This window comes from Eptatretus burgeri, chromosome 3 (genome assembly GCF_056783735.1).
Source record: "Eptatretus burgeri isolate ZD-2024b chromosome 3, Ebu_testis_v1, whole genome shotgun sequence".
NCBI lineage: Eukaryota > Metazoa > Chordata > Myxini > Myxiniformes > Myxinidae > Eptatretus > Eptatretus burgeri.
Genome location: NC_140963.1, coordinates 46,648,418 through 46,668,690, shown reverse-complemented (window position 1 = coordinate 46,668,690; position 20,273 = coordinate 46,648,418). Strand labels below are relative to the sequence as shown.

Sequence of the window (20,273 nt, the reverse complement as noted above, 5' to 3'; positions counted from 1 at the left end):
GACATGAGCGATCTTTCTTCCGCGAACAAAACAGCTCAACACAAAGTTGGTAAGCCTGTGTATAGGTTCCTCTTTGAACGATGAAGCAATTGATTTTAAAATTAAATTGTGATAATTCTGATATATATATACATATATATATATATATATATATACATATATATATATATATATATATATATATATATATATATATAAATATATAAATTTTTTCTTGGCAGGTCCTTGGAAGAAGAGCAGTTTACATATCACGACGAGGTGCATGAAATTAATGCTCTTATTGAAGAGGTCAATCATCTTAGAAGAGAATTGAAAAACATTTTTAAAGACTGACACGACGTCTTATCACGGCCTCTGATCTTTTTGCCATCTTGTACCAATGGTAAAAAAAACTGAGACATGGACTCACTCTCTTCCGATGAAGATAACAGCTCACTACAAAGTTGGTAAGTTTGTGTATGGTTTCCTCTTTGAACAATGAAGCAATTGATTATAAATTAAATCGTGATAATGCGAAAATATATATTTTTTCCTGGCAGGTCCTTGGAAGAAGTGGAGTTTACATATCACGATGAGGTGCATCAAATGAATGCTCTTATTGAAGAGGTCAATGATTTTAGAAGAGAATTGAAAAACATTTAAAATGACTGGTACGAAGTCTTATCACGGCCTCTGATCTCGAATGAATTAAACCAATGGTGAGACACGTGTGTGTGTGTGTGTGTGTGTGTGTGTGTGTGTCTGTGTGTCTGTGTGTCTGTGTGTGTGTGTGTGTGTGTGTGTGTGTGTGTGTGTGTGTGTGTGTGTGTGTGTGTGTGTGTGTGTGTATATGTGTGTCTGTGTGTGTATATGTGTGTCTGTGTGTGTATATGTGTGTGTGTGAATATATATATATATATATATATATATATATATATATATATATATATATATATATATATATATATATATATATATATATATATATATATGTGCGTGTGTGTGTGTGTGTGTGTGTCTCTTTCCCTGTCTGTTTGTCTCTCTCTATCTCTCCCTGTCTGTCTCTTTGTATCTCTCTCTGTCTGGCTTTCTACCTTCCTCCCTCTGTCTGTCTCTCCATCTATACCCTTGACACATTATTAATTTTTTTTTCAGCTCGATCACACAACATCAGCTGTTGAAGCAATCTGGTACAACACATGATTTTCTGGAGGTAAATGTTTCTGAATTATTATTTAGTTATTTGTTTATTAATATCACTCTCTCTTTGGAATGTCGTCTTATGTTGGTTGCATCATTAGTTTGGACCCGGTTTTATCAGTACACTGGAATTCATTTTATTGGCCTTGGAAGGATGACAGGCTGAGTCGGCCTCCTGGTGTGTTAATTCAGTGGTCAACGAGGCTTGAACTTAGAACCAACACCAGGCTTACTCATATTACCATGTAATTATCTTTATAAAACCTAATTATTATCCACTTTTTGTTTCAAAACAGAATATGGTGTCTGAGTTTCGAAATCACAAGACATCTGAAGAAGATTGCTGGGAAAGATTATACATTCTCGCAAATGAATATTTAATATTTTCAATTTTGATTAATTATATTTGTTTTGTTTACAATTACTTGATTTTGAATTTCAAAAAAAGGATCAAGACATTAAGGAGAGGGAGGGGGATGGGGGGGGGGGTAGGTGCGCTCCCCCAATGACCCATCACCCCCTCATCCCACCCCTCCCCTCCCCATGTGTGTGTGTGGGGAAGGGTGGGGGTGGGATGAGGGAGGTGGTGGGTCAAAGGTGGGGGCGCACAGGGGGGCTTGTGTGGGCGGGGCTTGTGTGGGTGGGGTTTATGTGAGCGGGGCTTCGGTGTGGGCGGGGTTTGTGTGGGCAGGGTTTATGTGGGTGGAGCTTGTGTGGGAGGGGTTTATGTGGGCAGGGTTTATGTGGGCAGGGTTTATGTGGGCGGGGCTTCGGTGGGGTTTATGTGGGTGGGCTTCGGTGGGGTTTGTGTGGGTGGGCTTCGGTGGGAGGGGTTTATGTGGGCAGGGTTTATGTGGGCAGGGTTTATGTGGGCAGGGTTTATGTGGGTAAGGCTTGTGTGGGCAGGGTTTATGTGGGAGGGGTGAATGTGGATGAGGCTAATGTGGATGAGGTTTGTGTGGATAAATGGATGGGTGGATGGGTGGATGAGTGGAGCTTGTGTTGATGGGTGGATAATTTTTTAATTAAATAAACATGTTGTGTGTGGGGAACTAATTAACTAATCACTAATTATGTGAATATGATGAATATGGGTGGAGCTTGTGTGGGGTGGAGTTTTTGTGTGGAGCTTGTGAGGGGTTTGTGTGTGTGGAGTTTTTGTGTGGAGCTTGTGGGGGGTTTGTGTGGGGTTTGTGTGGGGTGGGGTTTGTGTGGAGCTTGTGTGGGGTGGGGTTTATGTGGGTGGGTTTTGTGTGGGTGGAGTCAAAAAGGGGCGGAGTCAAAAAATTTCAATTTATCTTTGTCTTTTGTAATTCCTGTGAATAAAATGAACCTAAAATCTCTTCCCCTTCCAAATCATATATCTTATAAGTCCAAGGAACCGTATCTATCACATCAACAATTTAAAAAAGTTCGTTCGTCCATCGTTTAATATAACCCTTTTCAAAATGAGATTTCCACCTATATATTCTTACGATATCACCAACTTTGATATCACCAACACCAACACAAAGGTTTTCTGACATTAATCTCTTTTTCATATTTTAATTTTGTAAATGTTTCTGATGGTTTAATATTTGTTGACGTGTGAATCGTGTCATTATACTTATCCACAATATGCTGAATAAAAGACGACCATTGTTGTGAACCGAGTTGTGTGAATTTTTTATATAGTCTCTCTTTTAAGGTACGATTAAAACGTTCAACAACAACTGCCTTCCCTTCATTAAAGGTACTGTATAATGTAATACTGTTATTTTTTAGAAAATTCATAAATGTCTTGTTATAAAACTCTCTACCCTCATCAGTCCACAATTTTTTAGGTTTTCTCTTACTTTTATTAAATATCTGTTGAAAGGCTAACATAAGAGTATTACCTGTTTTGTTTTTTAATGGTACAACCCATGCGTATCTACTCCTCAAATCAATAACGGTTAAAGCATACTTGTACCCCTTATCATTATTGAGTTCAATCAAATCAGCAGACCAGATATAATGTACTTCCTTGGAATAAACTTTCCTTCTCTGAAACTTTGTGAATATTGGTTTATGTAATTCATCAGCTAATTGCTCTTCAGTCTTAATGACATCATTAGAGCCTATAAGTTTTTTGAATTTCCAAGTCCAAGTTTCAATTTAGCACTGATCATCTTCTTCACAATGAACCGATCAACTTTTTCTCTCAAGGTTGGATTTTGTATCAGAGACAAATTATACAACATTTCTCTATCGGCTTCATGCTTATCTTCCAACGTTGTGGTATTCCCATAATCAATATCGTGTCTCATGCACACTTCGTCAACTCTATTGATGGGTTTACTCCAGGATTTAGGATTGTCTGCCTCATCTAATCTTTTATCCAAGTTTGTGCCTGGACCACAGAAAGAATACCCTGGAAGATGTAATTCCCCTGGTATTCCAGTAGTTGTAAATTTACTTCCTGATAAAAACTTTTGTATATCTCCTCCTCGTTTGTGTTTGTAGATAAATTGATTTTTTTTTGAACCACACACCGAACATATACCTTTTTGTATAACCCTGTTATTTTTACTTTTAATACATGAAATATTTTTAGTATTAGTTTTCTTTTTACATTTGAGACAATAACTCATTTATTTATGTGAAAAATTCCTGCAGAGTGCAAAAACCTTTTTAGTTTCCAACATGCACATTTGAATCTTAATTTTTAAAACATAAAGAATCCTTAGAAATGTCTTCACTCTCTCCTCCATTTATTTAAGAAAAAAAAAATGAAAAACTTGAATTAAAATGAATAGCTTGTCGATGTCAATATTCTTGTCGAAAGTATTGCAAATAGACTTGTCAATTCTTTGTTTTCCTCCTCGGTGGGTTGAGTTATTTTCTGTAATACCACCAATCTTTTTTAAATCTCACTGGTTTCCATATTTTGATATTTCTTTTGTCTCGCTCTTTCCTCCCTCTCCTTCTCTTTCTCTCCTCCCTCTCCTTCTCTCTCTTCTCTCTTTTCTCTTTTTCCTCCTCTTTTTTCTCCCTCTCCTCCTTCTCTCTCTTCTCTTTTTCCTCCTCTTTCTTCTCCCTCTCCTCCTTCTCACTCTTCTCCTTTTCCTCCTCTTCCCTCTCTTTTTCAACTCCTTCCTCATCCCTTATTATCCTTGAATCGCTTACACCCCATAGAATATCAGACATATATTCATCAGGATTTCTTGTTATTCCTGTATCCAAAATATTTTTTTTTACAACAGGAAACCAATAAAATTTCTTTTGAATTTCTAAAAGAGCCTTACCTTTTCTTAACTTTATAATTTTTTCATTATTTAACATTCTAATTAAATCTAAAGTTGTCGGTTTATCAACATCAGCATAATGCCAATCTTTTATTGAAAATACCTCATTCTTATGTTGTAGAACATATTTATTAAAATACCGAATACCCTTTTCTTGAAGGTTTGCTTGGACACAGAAATGATAATTTTCTTGAAGCCTTCTTGCTGTCATTTATGTATTAGAAATATATGTTAGAATAATATTATGGCACGAAACACCTCCCCATCTTCCCAGAGTTAAATCATTTTGTATTTCCTTACTTATTATATATAATCCTGTTTTTTCTGTTTTCATGATATAAACAAGGGCAAAACCATTATTATATTTACCCTTATTAAATTATTTTATTTGTTGTTTACTAATCGTGGCCCCACAAAACTCATTCTCGATACCAAGTGGATAATATTCTTCCTTACGAGACTGATTTAATTGTTCCAGGTCTTCGAGGTTAATTTTAAATGACCAATTATACCCTAAATCATTCATATCATACCCACATTGTTCTATTCTCATACAAACGATACGCCCTTCTTTATAAAAATTTATTTTAATTCGAACTGTGAATTCTGTATGACCTGGAGATAATATCAACACTTCTGTATCTTTGGAATACACGGCCGTTTTATTTAAGGATATATATTGTGATAAATCGCTTAATCTCACCAAGTCATTCGCGTCAGTCGGGCTTGGATAATTTTCTAATTTATAAGCATTTTTCATGTTAATATTTTTGGTTATATTATATTTATGTCGTTCAGCCTGTGCCTTTGTGTAATAATTTGATAAATCAATATCCAGTTCTTGAGATACACCAAAGATAGACCATCTTTACCAACATGTCATTTATATTAGATTAAAAATAATATCATAAATTTTTTTATTTTTGTTGAGTTGAAATAACACATATAGACATAATTGACCACAACACTTGGAATTTAATTCTTGGACTTGAAATGTTTGATAAACACCATTCTGTAAGAATTTTATGACTTCAACAGGTGGTGGAAGACCAAAACTATCAAAATAATATTTGTCTTGACTATTAAAAATACAAACCCAATGAGAACCATTCCCATTATTATCTTCTAAGTTCATAATAATATTCTTTGTATGTTTCGGCACATTTGTTAATTCATCTCTCATACAAATAACCACATGATGAATTTTTAATTTCTTACAATATTTGACAAGTTGTAAATTTGATGTTGTATTCTTTCCAAATTCTTTAAACCACTCATCAATGCTCATTTATTTATTAGAAAGATATAATCCATTACCTCTTTTCGTTAATTTTACACCTGCTTGTGCTATAGAAGAAAGCATATCTCCAACTAACAATCTCGCTTTATCAGGCAAACCTTCAAGTTTTTCAGCAAAATCTACAATTACACCACTTCCACTAATTTGTTTCTCCAACTCTTTGTTTTGTCTTTCCAATTCTTTTTGAGCCTGGAGTTGAGCCTTCCTTTCATTGGCAGTTTTCACCGCTATTGAAATACCACCCGTCAATGCTCCAACCGCACTTAAACCAGCAAATAAAGGAATTAGAAATGGGAGAAATCCTCCACTCGTCTCTCTTATTGAATATTTTTTCAACATTGGTTTTGTCATTTTAATTTTAAGTGAGCCAGTGTCATTCAAGATTTTAACCTGTTCTCTTGTGAGCAAAACATCAATTCTTACTGCTTCTTTTCTCTGAATTGTATTAACGTTAATCGTACAAGGCTTTTGATTTTGAACACAAGATGATAGTTTATGAAGATTGATTTGATTAACATATACCCCAGTTGGTACTTTGCCACTCATTTATTTAACAAAAAATTATGTGAGACTAATCATCACACCATTATCTGTATTAATCTGCAATTCTGTTTCTTCCAAAAGCAAACAATATGTATCAACTTCTTCACTCTCTCCTCTTTCAATGTATAGGGAAGTATCCACTCGATTAGACTTTATAGTTTCCTTTTGAGCGCTCAGGTCAAACGCATAGATTGTATACAAACTTTTAAATGCTGTCATATCCAAAATAGGTTCTTTATTTCCATTACTTTCACACACCTTTTGGTAAGACTTGTATGCTTCAGCAAAATCATTTTTTTCCCAATTAATTTCCAATCTATCTCGTGGATAAAATGTTCCATCTTGAGAAACGCGAAGTTGTTTCACCTTAGCATTATCACTCAATGCATTATTCTTATCAGTCGCAGTATCACCATCTGGCTTTTTAAAAATGATCCACAGATATCGTGGTTTTCCTTCCAGAACACCCAAGTTCCACGTGTAAGTAGTTTGGTTGAGTTTAACGTGTCGACATCTTCTTTTGAGGTATGATACACTGAGTGGTTTCTTTCAGTTAAGTCTTCGATTCAACATCTCTTCTGTTTTAAGATTAGGAGTATATTCACTGATATACCAACTCATCTCCTCAATTACAAATTTATTCTGTTCACCAAAAGCACTACCAACACCAAAAAGCAATCTATTTTCATTATCATTCCTTTATAGTTGAAATCTAATTTTAAGACCATACAGAACTTTATCATGATCACAAAATCCAAATATACCTTTAAGAGGAACTGCCACATTAAAACTATTTTATGCTTTTGAATCATCATTATACATTCCTTTCCTTTGAGTATATCCAGGGTCTGTGTTTGTTCCCGTTGACATATCAGGAATAAAACCTTCGACAGACCCCTTTCCCATTCTATCACTGAATGTATAGAGTGTAAATTCATCATTTCAGATACAGCAGAGACATAATCAACCGCTTCAACTTCTTGTGTTCCAATATACAAACGCACACTATCAAACATTTTCCAGAAGAAATCATTTACAAGTGTAGCGTTTGTGTTATTCCCAGCTTTAGTGAATTTAAATTTACACAACAAGAAACTTTCGGAGAGATTCAAATAGGTTTGTTGATTATTTATTTCAAAACTTTTGTACCATTCGTATTCCAGTCTGATCCAGTTATTGCATTTACCTTGAAGTAATCTTCTTTTTTAGTGGAGTTTGAGATAATAATAGTATCATCCAAATCATAGATACTATCAATTGCTTCCATACTTGTATTTATTTAGGAAAAAAAGATGTTAAAACTTTTGAAACCCTGATCCAAGTATTCGAATTATTTTCTGTCATTCTTGGGGGGACAACTGAGTTTTGCCTTTCTTAATTTCTTTTATTGCTTGTAATTTATGAGATTCCTTCTGGGCATCTTTTATGCTCTTTACAGCACCTGCTACATTTCCCACAGCAGAAGCAGTTGAACCAATTAGATCTTTATGTTTTGGAATAGTTGAACCAATACCCATGAGAGTATCAATTATCCCATCTCCTCTAAATTGATGTCCAACACCCCTTTGTCTCTTAGGTTTATAGTATCCTCTACCAAGATACATACCTTCACCCTTGTAGTATGGGGAAAGGAACATCCCATCCCCTGTAATTATTTTATATTTTCCCAATTCGTGTTTCCTCACAATAACCATCGTATTTATTTATTGGAAAACTTCACGTAGGTGAATTCTGATGGATATAACTTCTCCATTAAAAGAAATCATACGATTATCTTGGTCGGTTATCCTAAAATTTACTCTGTGTATGGTTTCTCCTGACACAGGGAGATAAACCAAATTTTTGGGTTCCATATTGAATTTACAACCAAAGGGGGTTGAGTATGCGCTGAATGAAAATATTGCATTTGTTTTTTTTTCCATCATTATAAGCACCATCAATCAAATCACAGTGAATTAACACCAAATTTATTCCTGAGGATATTTGAATGACATTATCACTGTAAAACGTCCCATTAGTTTCAATCTTTTTTGAGGAGAAACCCAATAACTCTCTAAATGAATTATCAATTGTGAAATCAACCTTGTAGTTATTTTTAACTTTAATTGTTGATTTTGAAGTATGTTTTTGAATGTCTATAACAATATTTTTTGGTTCATCACCCTGTTCTTTCATAAGACGAGCAATTTCGGAAGATATTTGAGAAATCTCATATGCTCCGGGTGAGACTGTTATCGTTTTGTATCCACTTCCGGGATTATAACTAAACTTGTCATTTTTATTAGTTATATTAAATAAGGTATTATAAGTTTCCATGGACAATAAAGATGCCTCATATTCTTTTGTTGGGTCAAGTTGTAGTGGGTATGGGAATGAAGATGTGTGGTTGCTTGTTGTGAAATTAAAACTCAGGATTGTGCTTCTCATCTTATTTAATATGAGATAAAATGTCTTTATATTGAGATTTATTAATTATTTTCATGTTCATCAACTGGTCTAAAATGGCTGATGCTTCATTAAAACAATTGTTATTTCCAGCCTTCTTACTACCTAACAACAATAACAGTCTATTAACTAATTGCGATGGGTCATTTGGAAGAAAACTAATACCTGAACCAAGGATACTTAAAGCCTGAATAATGTGTTTCTCCTCATTTTTCCTACTTTTACTAGAAATACTAACCCTATAATTTAGAGTGTTCAGCAGATCAATATATACTCTATCATCATTATTTTTCATATCCAATGGTTTATCAATATACTTTGATTCATCCCTCACAGTTGAACCTTGTCTTCCATCTTTTGTGAGAAGAAACATTAATCTCGGAGTTAGTTTAACAGGGGGTTGAGCAGAACCTAAGAACCTTAATTCATCATTAAATATCAATACCTTTTCTTGAACAAGATGAAATATTGCTGGTTGTTCTGTTGGAATGAGTCCTGCTTTGGTTTTTGAATCCGCTGAATATTCATTGTTTTGAAGAGCATTCACAATACAATCAGGGGGTTGATTATTCTCTTCCAGTTGTTGAATTAAACCTTCATCATCCTATTCTAATTCTCCTAAATGCTCTAATTCTTCCTTCCTCTGTCATTTGATCAAAATCTTTTAACATTTGAAGTTTTTTAGGAGTATATTCTACTGTGGGAACTGTGGAAACATCTTTAATTTTTTCTTGGGAAGTTTTTAAAAGTGGTTTAAAAAATTTCTCTTGTTTTCTTTCAAATGCTTCTTCGCCCGTTAGTTTCTGTCTGCGTTTCTTCTTTATGTCTTCCTGCTGTTTTACAACTTTTGAAACCAACTCTTGATGTTCCTTAAATCTTCTTGCTCTTTCTTTTGCATCCATTTATTTATTGTAAAATATCATTTAATGAATTGTAAAGATCAACAGGGAAATTTTCCTTTTCTTCATCATTCAAGTAGATGTGTTCAAATAAATCCTTTTCTTTAACATTAATGCATTAATGCGAGTTTCATTAACATTAATGCGAGTTGTAATTTCTTCTTCACTAATACTTGCATCTCTGCTTTTCATACGTTTGCGTTGAGTTTCTTCATCAACATCAAAACCGAATGATAAAATCTTCACTCCGCTCAGATGTTTAATAATTTGTCTCGTTCCTTCTGGATTAGTTTCTAATATCCCAAGACCACCAGATTTTAGTTTCCTTAACTCACTCTTACAATGTGAATATTTTGTTGTACCAAGAGAAACCTCCTCAAATATTTGACCTTCATTCCTCAATCGCATATGTTCCTCCACTGAAATATAGTGATAATCTTCACCTTTTACTTCTCCAGGTCTTATTGCTCTAGTTGTTGTTGATACAATGCGTATCACGGGGTGTTTTTTAAGTAAATTTACAATATTCTCATTTGCACTACACAAGAACCTTGATTTATGAAAGTTTTTTTTCTAGAAGCAGATTTACCCACAAGATTTACAATAATAGTTGTCATTTATATATGTAATTGTTTATAAAACAAAAAATATATCCCTTAATATCTCATCTTGTTTCACAACAATATATTTATATTTTTCATTCGTGTGCTTCATGTAATCCTCAAATTTCTTTTTACTACATAATGTAGAACAATTATCTCTCCAAAAATTATTGATATCTATTGAATTTAACTTGAATAAAATAAAAGTATTAGCATTGTTTCTGATGGAACGACGAGGAAGTTGAAAGTACGATTGACTAAGATAAATACAATTACAAGAAGAATGTCTCCCTCTTGTGTAGTAGCTGTCCATTACCGTTTGGTTTCTCTCATTAACACAATCATCAAAGATAACGAGGTTCTTTTTTGATTTATCCAAATCTTGGGGAGACGGTATATCATCCGTATTATCACTAAGAATACAAGTTATAGGATTTGATTTATTTTTACATCTCTGTGTATCACAAAATAGTTGAATTATATCTTCAATGTTATAATCATTTAGGTTTTTTTGACGTTTAAATAAACCGATTATATCTTCTTTTTGAAGACCAGCATTAAAACCTTGTGAGAGTAGTTGATACTCTGGTTGAAAACTCGACTTTGTGAAAATTATTAAATTATCATAATCTAAAAAGTTGGGAGTGAGGAGCATCTTTAAAAGTAAGCAGGTTTTTCCACATCTGCTTGAACCAACTATGAGACATCTTCATGAATTTGTGAGATTTTTATGGTTGTTAAATTTTATCTTATTTTCCCAAATGGGTAAAAAATCATTCATTTATATATTTGGAAAACAGGTTATTTAATTTATTATTAGCTTTTTTAGAAACTCTATATTTTATCCTAAGTTCAGGTTTAATTTCAAGATAATCCATTATTTTATTTCTACAATATCTTGTGTTGATATTTCCCTGAAAATTACATCCATGAATAATATATAACAACAATCCTTTGAACATTTCTCTTATATGTTCAGTTTCTTCCCTTGTAAGGAAAGGTGTGTTATCACCCTCATACTTTACATTCATTTCTCTAATCAATCTTGTAAAGTAATTCATTTTTGGTATAAATCTAAAAGAATTATTTTCCTTTTTATATTTTTTATTATCATTAATTAGAAGATAATCACAGAATATACATTGTTTATAGGCTTTTGACTCTGTGTTTAATCCCCGTCTTTCACACGCAGGACAATTCTCAAATTTGTCATATGGAGAATCAGGAAAGTCTAGCATATTTATAAAGTAAAACTTTACTCAAACTGAAATTCATCTATACTTTCAGTTGTATATTGACTCATATTTAATAATATTACCATCGATATCGATTTACTTTTTTTCATTACCAGATTCAACGACAACATTTTTTATATTAAAGGTAATTTTAAAATGATCGTTAACTACTATTGAACGAAATGTCATTTCACCTGATATATTTACATCCTTTATTTCATCAGGATTTACATCTTTGGGGTTGTTGAAAAAAATACAAATTTCTCCTTGCATATTACAGATGGTCTTATCTTTTCTTTCTAAAGCTTCATCCATAAGGTTTTTGTTTTTTGATACTTTTTCTTGTTTCATTGCTTTTTCTAGTTTTGAATATATTACGAGAAGGAGAGGAGAAACTTTTGTTAGAGAGACTTTAATTGATGTTCTACCAGGTCTACTAAAAGCCCTTCCACTGAAGGAAATTGAAGAACTCATATTATTTACCATAATTGTTTTTATCCAATAGTTGTTATATTTATCTTTGTTCAATTTTACATCCTTGACATATTTCTCAGTATCTTTAATAAATGAAGAGATTGATTGAAACTTGTCTTTTGTGTCTTGAAACATTGTATTTATTAAGTAAAAAAGTTGGAGGATAAAATGGTTTTAAGCACAGATTCACCTGTAAAATAAACGAAATTTTCATCAAGAAAATTTTAGTTTAAGCAAAGATTTATTATATAAATATGGTGAATACAACATACTGCGATGTTTGTAATCACAAATATAAATATTATAGAAAACACCTCCGAACCAACAAACACACATTTAATCTATTTCATAAAATATCTCCTCTTGAGTTGGAAAGAAAACATTGTGATATCTGTTCAAAGGATGTTTTGAAGAGAAGTTATAATAAACATCTTGAATCACAAAAACACAAGAAAAATGAGTTTAAAGTAAAGGGAGACTATTATATTGAAAACACTGATGGGGCATTTAAAGGGCATATAAAAATAAGGATTTTTCAATTTGGAGAACCCGGACCATCATCAATAGCTGAATCAATTGAAATAGTGAAACCTGATGTTGAGAAAGTTATTAAAAAGACATTAAAAGAAATGAAAACTTTAAAGTTTTATATGGGAGTGAAAATGAATATGAAAAGACAAGATGAAGAACAAACTCCTTATATGAGAACAGATCTTCATTTTATAACATCATTTCAAGATTTTTTGAATAGTGGGGTTTATGAAGAACTATCAAAACAAGAGGAGGATGTTGATAATACAGTGGTAGGAAGTGGATTCAATATTAAAAAAAATCATCTTTTTAGATATACACATTCTAAAATCAAACCCTCTTAGAGCTTCTTCTTATATTGAATTACCAAAAGAAATAAAACGAAAGAAGGCAGTTGTTAATATTAAGAACAATGATAATAAATGTTTTCTCTGGTCTGTTCTTGCTCACTTTCATCCACCAAAATGTAATTCAGAAAGAGTAAAACAATATATGAAATATGCGAATACCTTGGACATTAAAGATTTTAAATTCCCAATGCCACTAACAGGTATTCCTAAATTTGAGAAAAAGAATAATCTTTCTATTAATGTATATGGATTAACGGATACAAACAAAATTCAAATATTAAAAATTTCAAACAACTATAAAAATGAAGAAACACACATTGATCTTTTATATTTTAGTGTTGGAAATAATTCACATTACACATACATCAATAATTTATCAAGATTAATCTCTTCTCAGGTATTCAGAACAGCAAACAAAATATATCCTTGTAAGCGATGTCTTAATTCATTTCATACAAAAGAACGATTGGAACAACATTCAAAATATTGTAGTAATCATAAATCAGCTGTAATTACAATGCCTAAACCTGGTGAAAAGATTTCTTTTGAAGATTATAATAAATCTATCATGCACCCATTTGTGATATACGCTGATTTTGAGTGTATCCTTAAAAAGATAAATACTGCTTCTCCTAATCCAAAAGAATCATATACAAATAAATATCAAAAACATATTCCTTGTGGTTTCTGTTATTATATCAAATCATCTGTTGGAGAAAAGTATAACAAACTTGAACATTATAGTGGAAAAAAAGCTTCACAAGAGTTTGTAAAACGATTAGAAAAGGATTGTTTAAGACTCACTAAATTAATGAAAGAAACAAATGAACCGATGAAATTAACCAAAGAAGAAAAATTAGAATTTAGAAAGAACAATATCTGTCATATTTGTGAGGGGGAAATTAAGGATTCTAAAGTTAGGGATCATTGTCATCTTACTGGTAAATATAGAGGTCCCGCTCATTCCTGTTGTAATCTTAATTATAAATTACCTTCTTTTATTCCAGTCTTTCTTCACAACAGCGCCAACTATGATACACATCTATTTATAAATGAACTTTCAAAAACACCAGGGAATATTTCTGCCATAACAAACACAAGTCAAAAGTATATTTCGTTTACAAAAATGATATTCACAAAACCTTTAACTCGTATTAGGTTTCTAGATTCTTACAAGTTTATGGGAACACCACTAGCCTACCTCGCATCAAATCTAAGCTCCACGGACTCTTTTCCAAATCTTAATTCATTCTTTCCAAAAGAGGAAATTCTCACTAAAGAGGAAATTCAGATTAAAGACAGAATTCAAAGTAAAGAGGAAATTCTAATTAATGAGGAAATTAATGAAGAAATTCTAACTGAAGATGAAATTCTAATAATAAAGAAAATTCGAACAATGAATGAAATTCTTACTAAAGAGGAAATTCAGATTAAAGATGAAATTCTGATTAAAGAAGGAATTCTCACGAGAGAGGAAATTCAAACAAGGAATGAAATTCAAAGTAAAGAGAAAATTCTTACAAGTAAGGGAATTTATCCTTATGATTATATGGATGCATTTATGAGATTTAAAGAAACACAACTTCCTTCAAAATAAAGTTTCCATGATAACCTTTATGAAGAAGAGATAAGTGATAAGGAATATAAACACGCACAAGAAATTTGGAAAATATTTGAGATAAATAACCTTGGAGAATATCGTTATATTTATCTCAAAACAGATGTTTTATTGTTAGCTGATGTGTTTGAAGCTTTTAGATCACTCTGTCATAATAAAAATTGTTATGGATTAGATCCTGCCCACTATTTCACAGCTCCTGGTTTAGCTTGGAGTGCAATGTTGAAAATGACAAAACAAGATATAGATTTAATCAGTGATGTTGATATGCTTTTGATGATTGAGAAGTCCAAGAGAGGTGGAATATCACAAGTATGTTCAAAAAGATATGCTAAAGCAAATAATAAATATCTTCCAAATTATGATAGTGAAAAAGATAGTAATTATTTGATGTATTTTGATGCTAATAATTTGTATGGATGGGCAATGTCTCAATCTCTGCCTTATGGTAAATTAGAGTGGGTGGAAGAAAAGGATTATGAAAAGGCTTTGATGAATATTGTTATTTCTTCTCAAGAGGAATTGAATGACGAAGAAGAAGGTTATTATTTTGAAGTTGATTTGAGGTACGCGAGTGATCTTCATAATAAGCATAAAGACCTTCCTTTTGCATGTGAGAAAGAAACCCCAAAGAAAGAATGGTTCAGTGATTATCATAAAAGTTTTAATATTAAAGGCAAATCAACAGAAAGGTTATTAACAACATTCTATGATAAAGAGGGATATGTTTTGCATCAGAGAAGCTTAAAACAGTTTTTGAGAGAAGGATTGAGAGTAGCTAAAATTCAGAGTTTTAAAATTTAAACAAAGTCCTTGGGTGAAAAAGTATATTCAATACAATACAGATATGAGAGCAAATACAAAAGTAAAATTTGAAGGGGACTTTTATAAATTAATGAATAATGCTGTATTTGGAAAGACTATGGAAAATGTTAGAAACAGGCAAAACATTAGATTCGCAACATCTTGGAAAGAAGCTTCGAGATTGATAAATAAACTAAGTTTTGAGAGAGAAGAGGTTTTTTTCAGAGAACCTTTCTGCAATTCATATGAAAAAGGAAAGTATTGTAATGGATAAACCAATTTATATTGGAACAGCAGTTCTTGATTTATCAAAGATATTGATGTATGATTATTTGTATAATGACTTAAAGAAAGAGTATGGTGAAAATGTTTCATTGTTGTATATGGACACTGATAGTTTTATCCCAGATATAAAAACTGATGATGTTTATAAAGATATGAAGAAAAATATTGGAGTATATGATACAAGTAATTTCAGCAAGAAGAGTGAGTTATTTTCCAAAAAGAATGAAAAGGTTATTGGTAAGTTTAAGGATGAGTTGGGTGGAAAAGTAATGAGTGAGTTTATTGGATTGAGAGCAAAGGCATATGCTTATAAGTTTGGTGATCAGATTGATAAGAGGTTAAAGGGAATAAAGAAATATGTAATAAAGAAATCAATAACTTTTAGAAATTATTATAATTGTGTGATGAATAAGAAAGAAGAATATAGGAAAATGAATACAATAAGAAGTTATAAACATAACATATATAGTGAAGAAGTAAATAAAAAGGCATTAGGAGCCTTTGATGATAAGATATTTATTTTAGATAATGGAATAGATTGTGTTCCATATGGATATTGTATGATAGAGTGAATAGAATAGATTGTGTTTTAACGATGGGAAGATGGGTTAGGGTTTTTTAAGGGCTACCGCCGCATTTTTTTGCAATATATAAATGGTCAAACCAAGTATTAATCAAACTAAAGAGTGGAGAAAATCTCAGTCTTGGTATATAAATGGGAAACATAATGAATGTGAAAAATATCAAATAAGTCTTATTGAAAAAATAACTAAAACAAAGGTAAATAAAACAAATCAGCGAATCAATTTAAAAAGTGGTAAGTTTGAGGATGTAAAGAAAAAAATGAATATCCTTGAATGGACTGAAAACTTTTATGGTTATCAATTGAACAATGAAAAAACAATTTACTATAATCTCAAAATGATATGTGTCTCAGGAGGTGGTCAAACAAGAGCATTAAGAGAAGTTTATCATTTCGTAATAGCACAAAAGGGGTATCTTAAAAAATATAAAGATTCAAATGTTTTGTTTTTCAATATTTTAGATGGGGATTATTGTGCAAAGAAAATTAAACTATTGAAGGAATTTGAGAATGAACAAATCTTTATAGGTTCAATGAGTGAGCTAAACAATATGCATCGGTTATTTGATAAAGAGTGTCCCGAGGCTTAGACGTTTCAGATATTTTTTTCGAATCACCTTTAACAAATCTTTATCTTATTGCATGGGTTATTTGAAGAAAAAAAAAGTGTCCCCAGGTTAAAAGGGGAGACAAATAAATATACCTTGGGATAAAAAGGGGGTTTATTTTTAGGGAAAAAAAATATGAATCGCTGAAAATCCCCCATTCATTTACATGGGGAAAAGTGAGCCAGAACCAGTATATTCACCCTACTCATGAACTTTCAATATTACCACGAATATATATGTGGAAGAGAAAGGATGTTTGTAGAGAGTTGAATTTTACTCGAAATTATAAACATGAAATATTCTCAGAGACTGTTAGTCAGAAAGCTCTAACAGCATTTAATGATAAAGGATATATATCATGAGTGATGGAATAAATACATAACCTTATGGGTTTAAAGTTGCGACTTTGAGAAATGGGACACATTATTGCGTCAAAGCCTCCCTTTTGATACTACTCTCGTGGTTCTGCCATTTCTTCTGTGATTGAGTCCGATTCCAAATATGCTTCAGGACTGTCCGCTCAACTGTGCATCTCATGATCAATTGGGGCTTAATGATCACATACGGTTGTGGTGTTGTGATCACTATCAAACTCTGGAGGTGAATATTTCTCTATTTCCTTCATGAAAAAACTTGCGTCATTTGGGATCAGCAGTGTTCCATCTGTGGCAAAGAGCGACCTTAGTCTTACTGCCATCTCTTAGTTCCCGATGGTTTCACCTAGTTTTGTCAACCAGATGTGGACGTGACTGTTGATAACCAAAAGGCGAGCAAATAACTACCGATATTCACGAAGTTTGACAGTCTTGTTTCAAATAGTAAAGCTGTTCTTCTTCAGACATATGTTGTGTGTGCTCAGCTTCATTTTTTCCAACTTATCTCAAAGAGACATGGGAGAATCATTCATTAGTTTGTTTCTACAAACTTCTCATACCGTGCTTGTCCTTTCTTGTCTCTGTTAAAAATATCACCTTTGTTTTCTTCGGGTATGTCCATCATTCCAGTTGATCCCAAATTTACCAGTTGCATCTCACTGACAAATGGATTTCCTTCACAATGCTCCTGAAGACCACATTTGATTTTTCTCACCATTGCTAGCAGAACGTTGAGCTGTCATTGCTGATAGTTGGTAATGTTTTTTGGGTATGTGTCAGTAGCAGACGAGTATTAATATTGAAAAGCACTAATGATGTGGGTCAACTCAGGGGCAACTCAAGTCGAAACGATTTTGGGCAGATTCGTTTTGTGTGATTTCTGTAATTCCTCCCGCTACTTGCAGTCCTCCAATTTGTTGTTCTAGTTTTTTTGAGCCATGAAGAGGTTAGTGAATGGTGTTCCAGTCTTTTTGACACAGAAAGTGTCATCTCTGAGAGCTTTCCACATTTCTGGGCTCTTTGTAAGGTGCAGTTTTCCTTCGGTGGGCTTCCACACTGAAATACAGATGATTTGCACTTTGGTTCAGTGCCACTATGTCTTCGTGCACAATCCACCTCACCACTCACATCACTGCTTGTTGCTGGATGCCCAACCTTTGGAGGTTACACTTGCAGGTCAGAGGGAGAGGGTTTCACTGGATGATGTTTCACGAAATCTCTTCTCTGCTCTCTCCAGCATCCCTTTGTGAACTATGTTCTTGTAACATTCCTTGTGGTATTTTGCCTGTTGGAGTTCCATTGAAGAGTATGTCGCCAAATTTTCAGTGAGGGAAGCATGTTGTGTTTCAGCACCTACTGTTTGCTTTCAAGCAAAGTCCAAAAAATTGGATTTTGAAACCAGGGGTGTGTTCTTTCCAAACGAACGTCCTTCCCCACTCTCTCTTCCACAAGCGATATATGCCTTTGCATCCATTTTGGCACATTCATCTGTTACAATGATATCCTATGGCATGGCAGAGACTGCGATGACCCCATCGGAAGCACCGTCGCAGATGTACGAGCCATCTACCTGCAAGAACACAATTGGATATCATGTTACTCTGGAATCCATCATCGCTTCAGACATTAAGAAAGGATTATGGCTCAAACCATAATCTTTATCAGACGAGTAATCTTGTTATTTCCAGAAACAAAATCGGTTTCTCTTTTTAAGAGAAACCCTAACCCTAACAAATTTAATAAAGAGAAAACAAATCTACGCGTCACGAGAGAGAAGTAGTATATAAAAATATACTACACTGGCTTTAATTGATAATACAATATCTATTCGTTTTGCATGTGAGCATTTGTTCGTTGGAATGCAAAATATGGATTGAAGCATGAGATTAAGGCATGCACATGAGAGAAAAATTGAGTGATGAAGTAGATGTAGTGTCCTTTTTGACCAAGGCGGCATAATTTACGATCATGCGAAAAACAAGTCACATTTATTCAAATGACGTTTATTTCAATAAATTTAAAGAAATTCAAGATATTGATGACATATTTCGTTACCAGTTAACTTCTTGGTTCTTAAACGTTTCTGATTTTTTTTCAGAATTTTTGAATGAATAGTTTATTTTCTACAATTTATTTAATAACGAGCAAATACCACCCGTCGCTTCGCTGATGGGAATACTAAAGGGGGGAGGGACAAAAGGAGGGGGAAGGTGGTGGAGAGAGTGGGGAGAGGAGAGTGAGAAGGGGTGGGGGAAGGGAAGACGGTGTGAAGTGAGAGGAAGGGAAGGCAGACGTGCAGTGGAACATTAATTACCGCCCGGACGCGTCTGGAGCCAAGATGACTGGAGACAAACACCACTTGGACATGTCTGGAAACAAACTCCCGTCTGGACATCAACACCGCCCAAACAAGTCCGGAGACAAATGCCATCCAGACATAACCACCATCTGGATGTGTGCAGAGACAGAAGAGAGAAAGAGAGAACAACAGAGAGAAAGAGAGAGAGAAAAAAGAGAGAGAGAAAGATAGATAGAAAGAGAAAGAGAGGGAGAGGGAGAGGGAGAGGGAGATAGAGATAGAGATATATGCTTTATGTATCAACCCAAAAACCATCAGTAGCTTACATCGAAAAACAGCATTACATTTATATCGACGTTTCAGGGATATGTTCACAAACATTAATCTTCATAAATATCTGCATGTGACAGGTGAAGAAAATATTGGCTTGGTACTTTAGAAAACACGTTAATACAGCAAACAGCTCAGAAATCTGGTGTTATTTCACAACTCGCTCAGGGTGAATGAACACGAACCACTTGCTAAGGGTGACGGAGCATGAACCACTCACTTAAGTTGATTGAACACAAACCACTCACTCTGAAATGAAGTGGTGGGCAAAAGCATCCACAGTGAGTGACCTATTCGCTCAGAAGGATATAGCGCAGTTCGCCTATCAACTGTAAGGCATTTGCCAAGTGGCTTAAGCACTCATGCAGCACTCCAATTAAATGGTTTATAAGGAAAGGTTGGTCAGGCTGTCGCTGCATATCATATTGGATCCCTTTAACTTTAAAGCCGGTCTTCACCGTGCACGCGGCAGTTAATGAAATTTATTGATTTCGTTCATATTGATTTCGTTCAAATAATGACTTTATCCACAAAAGAGTTGCAGCTTA

At 33.5% G+C, this 20,273-nt stretch overlaps 1 long non-coding RNA gene across 1 annotated transcript; it reads left to right on the top strand.

Annotated features, from left to right (window-relative positions):
• Positions 1 to 220: 220 nt before the first annotated feature.
• On the top strand, positions 221 to 1,648 carry LOC147029802 (uncharacterized). The gene is made up of 4 exons (XR_015055751.1): positions 221 to 446; positions 540 to 698; positions 1,135 to 1,192; positions 1,476 to 1,648. It is a non-coding gene; the product is annotated as an uncharacterized LOC147029802 (long non-coding RNA).
• The last annotated feature ends 18,625 nt before the right edge of the window (positions 1,649 to 20,273 follow it).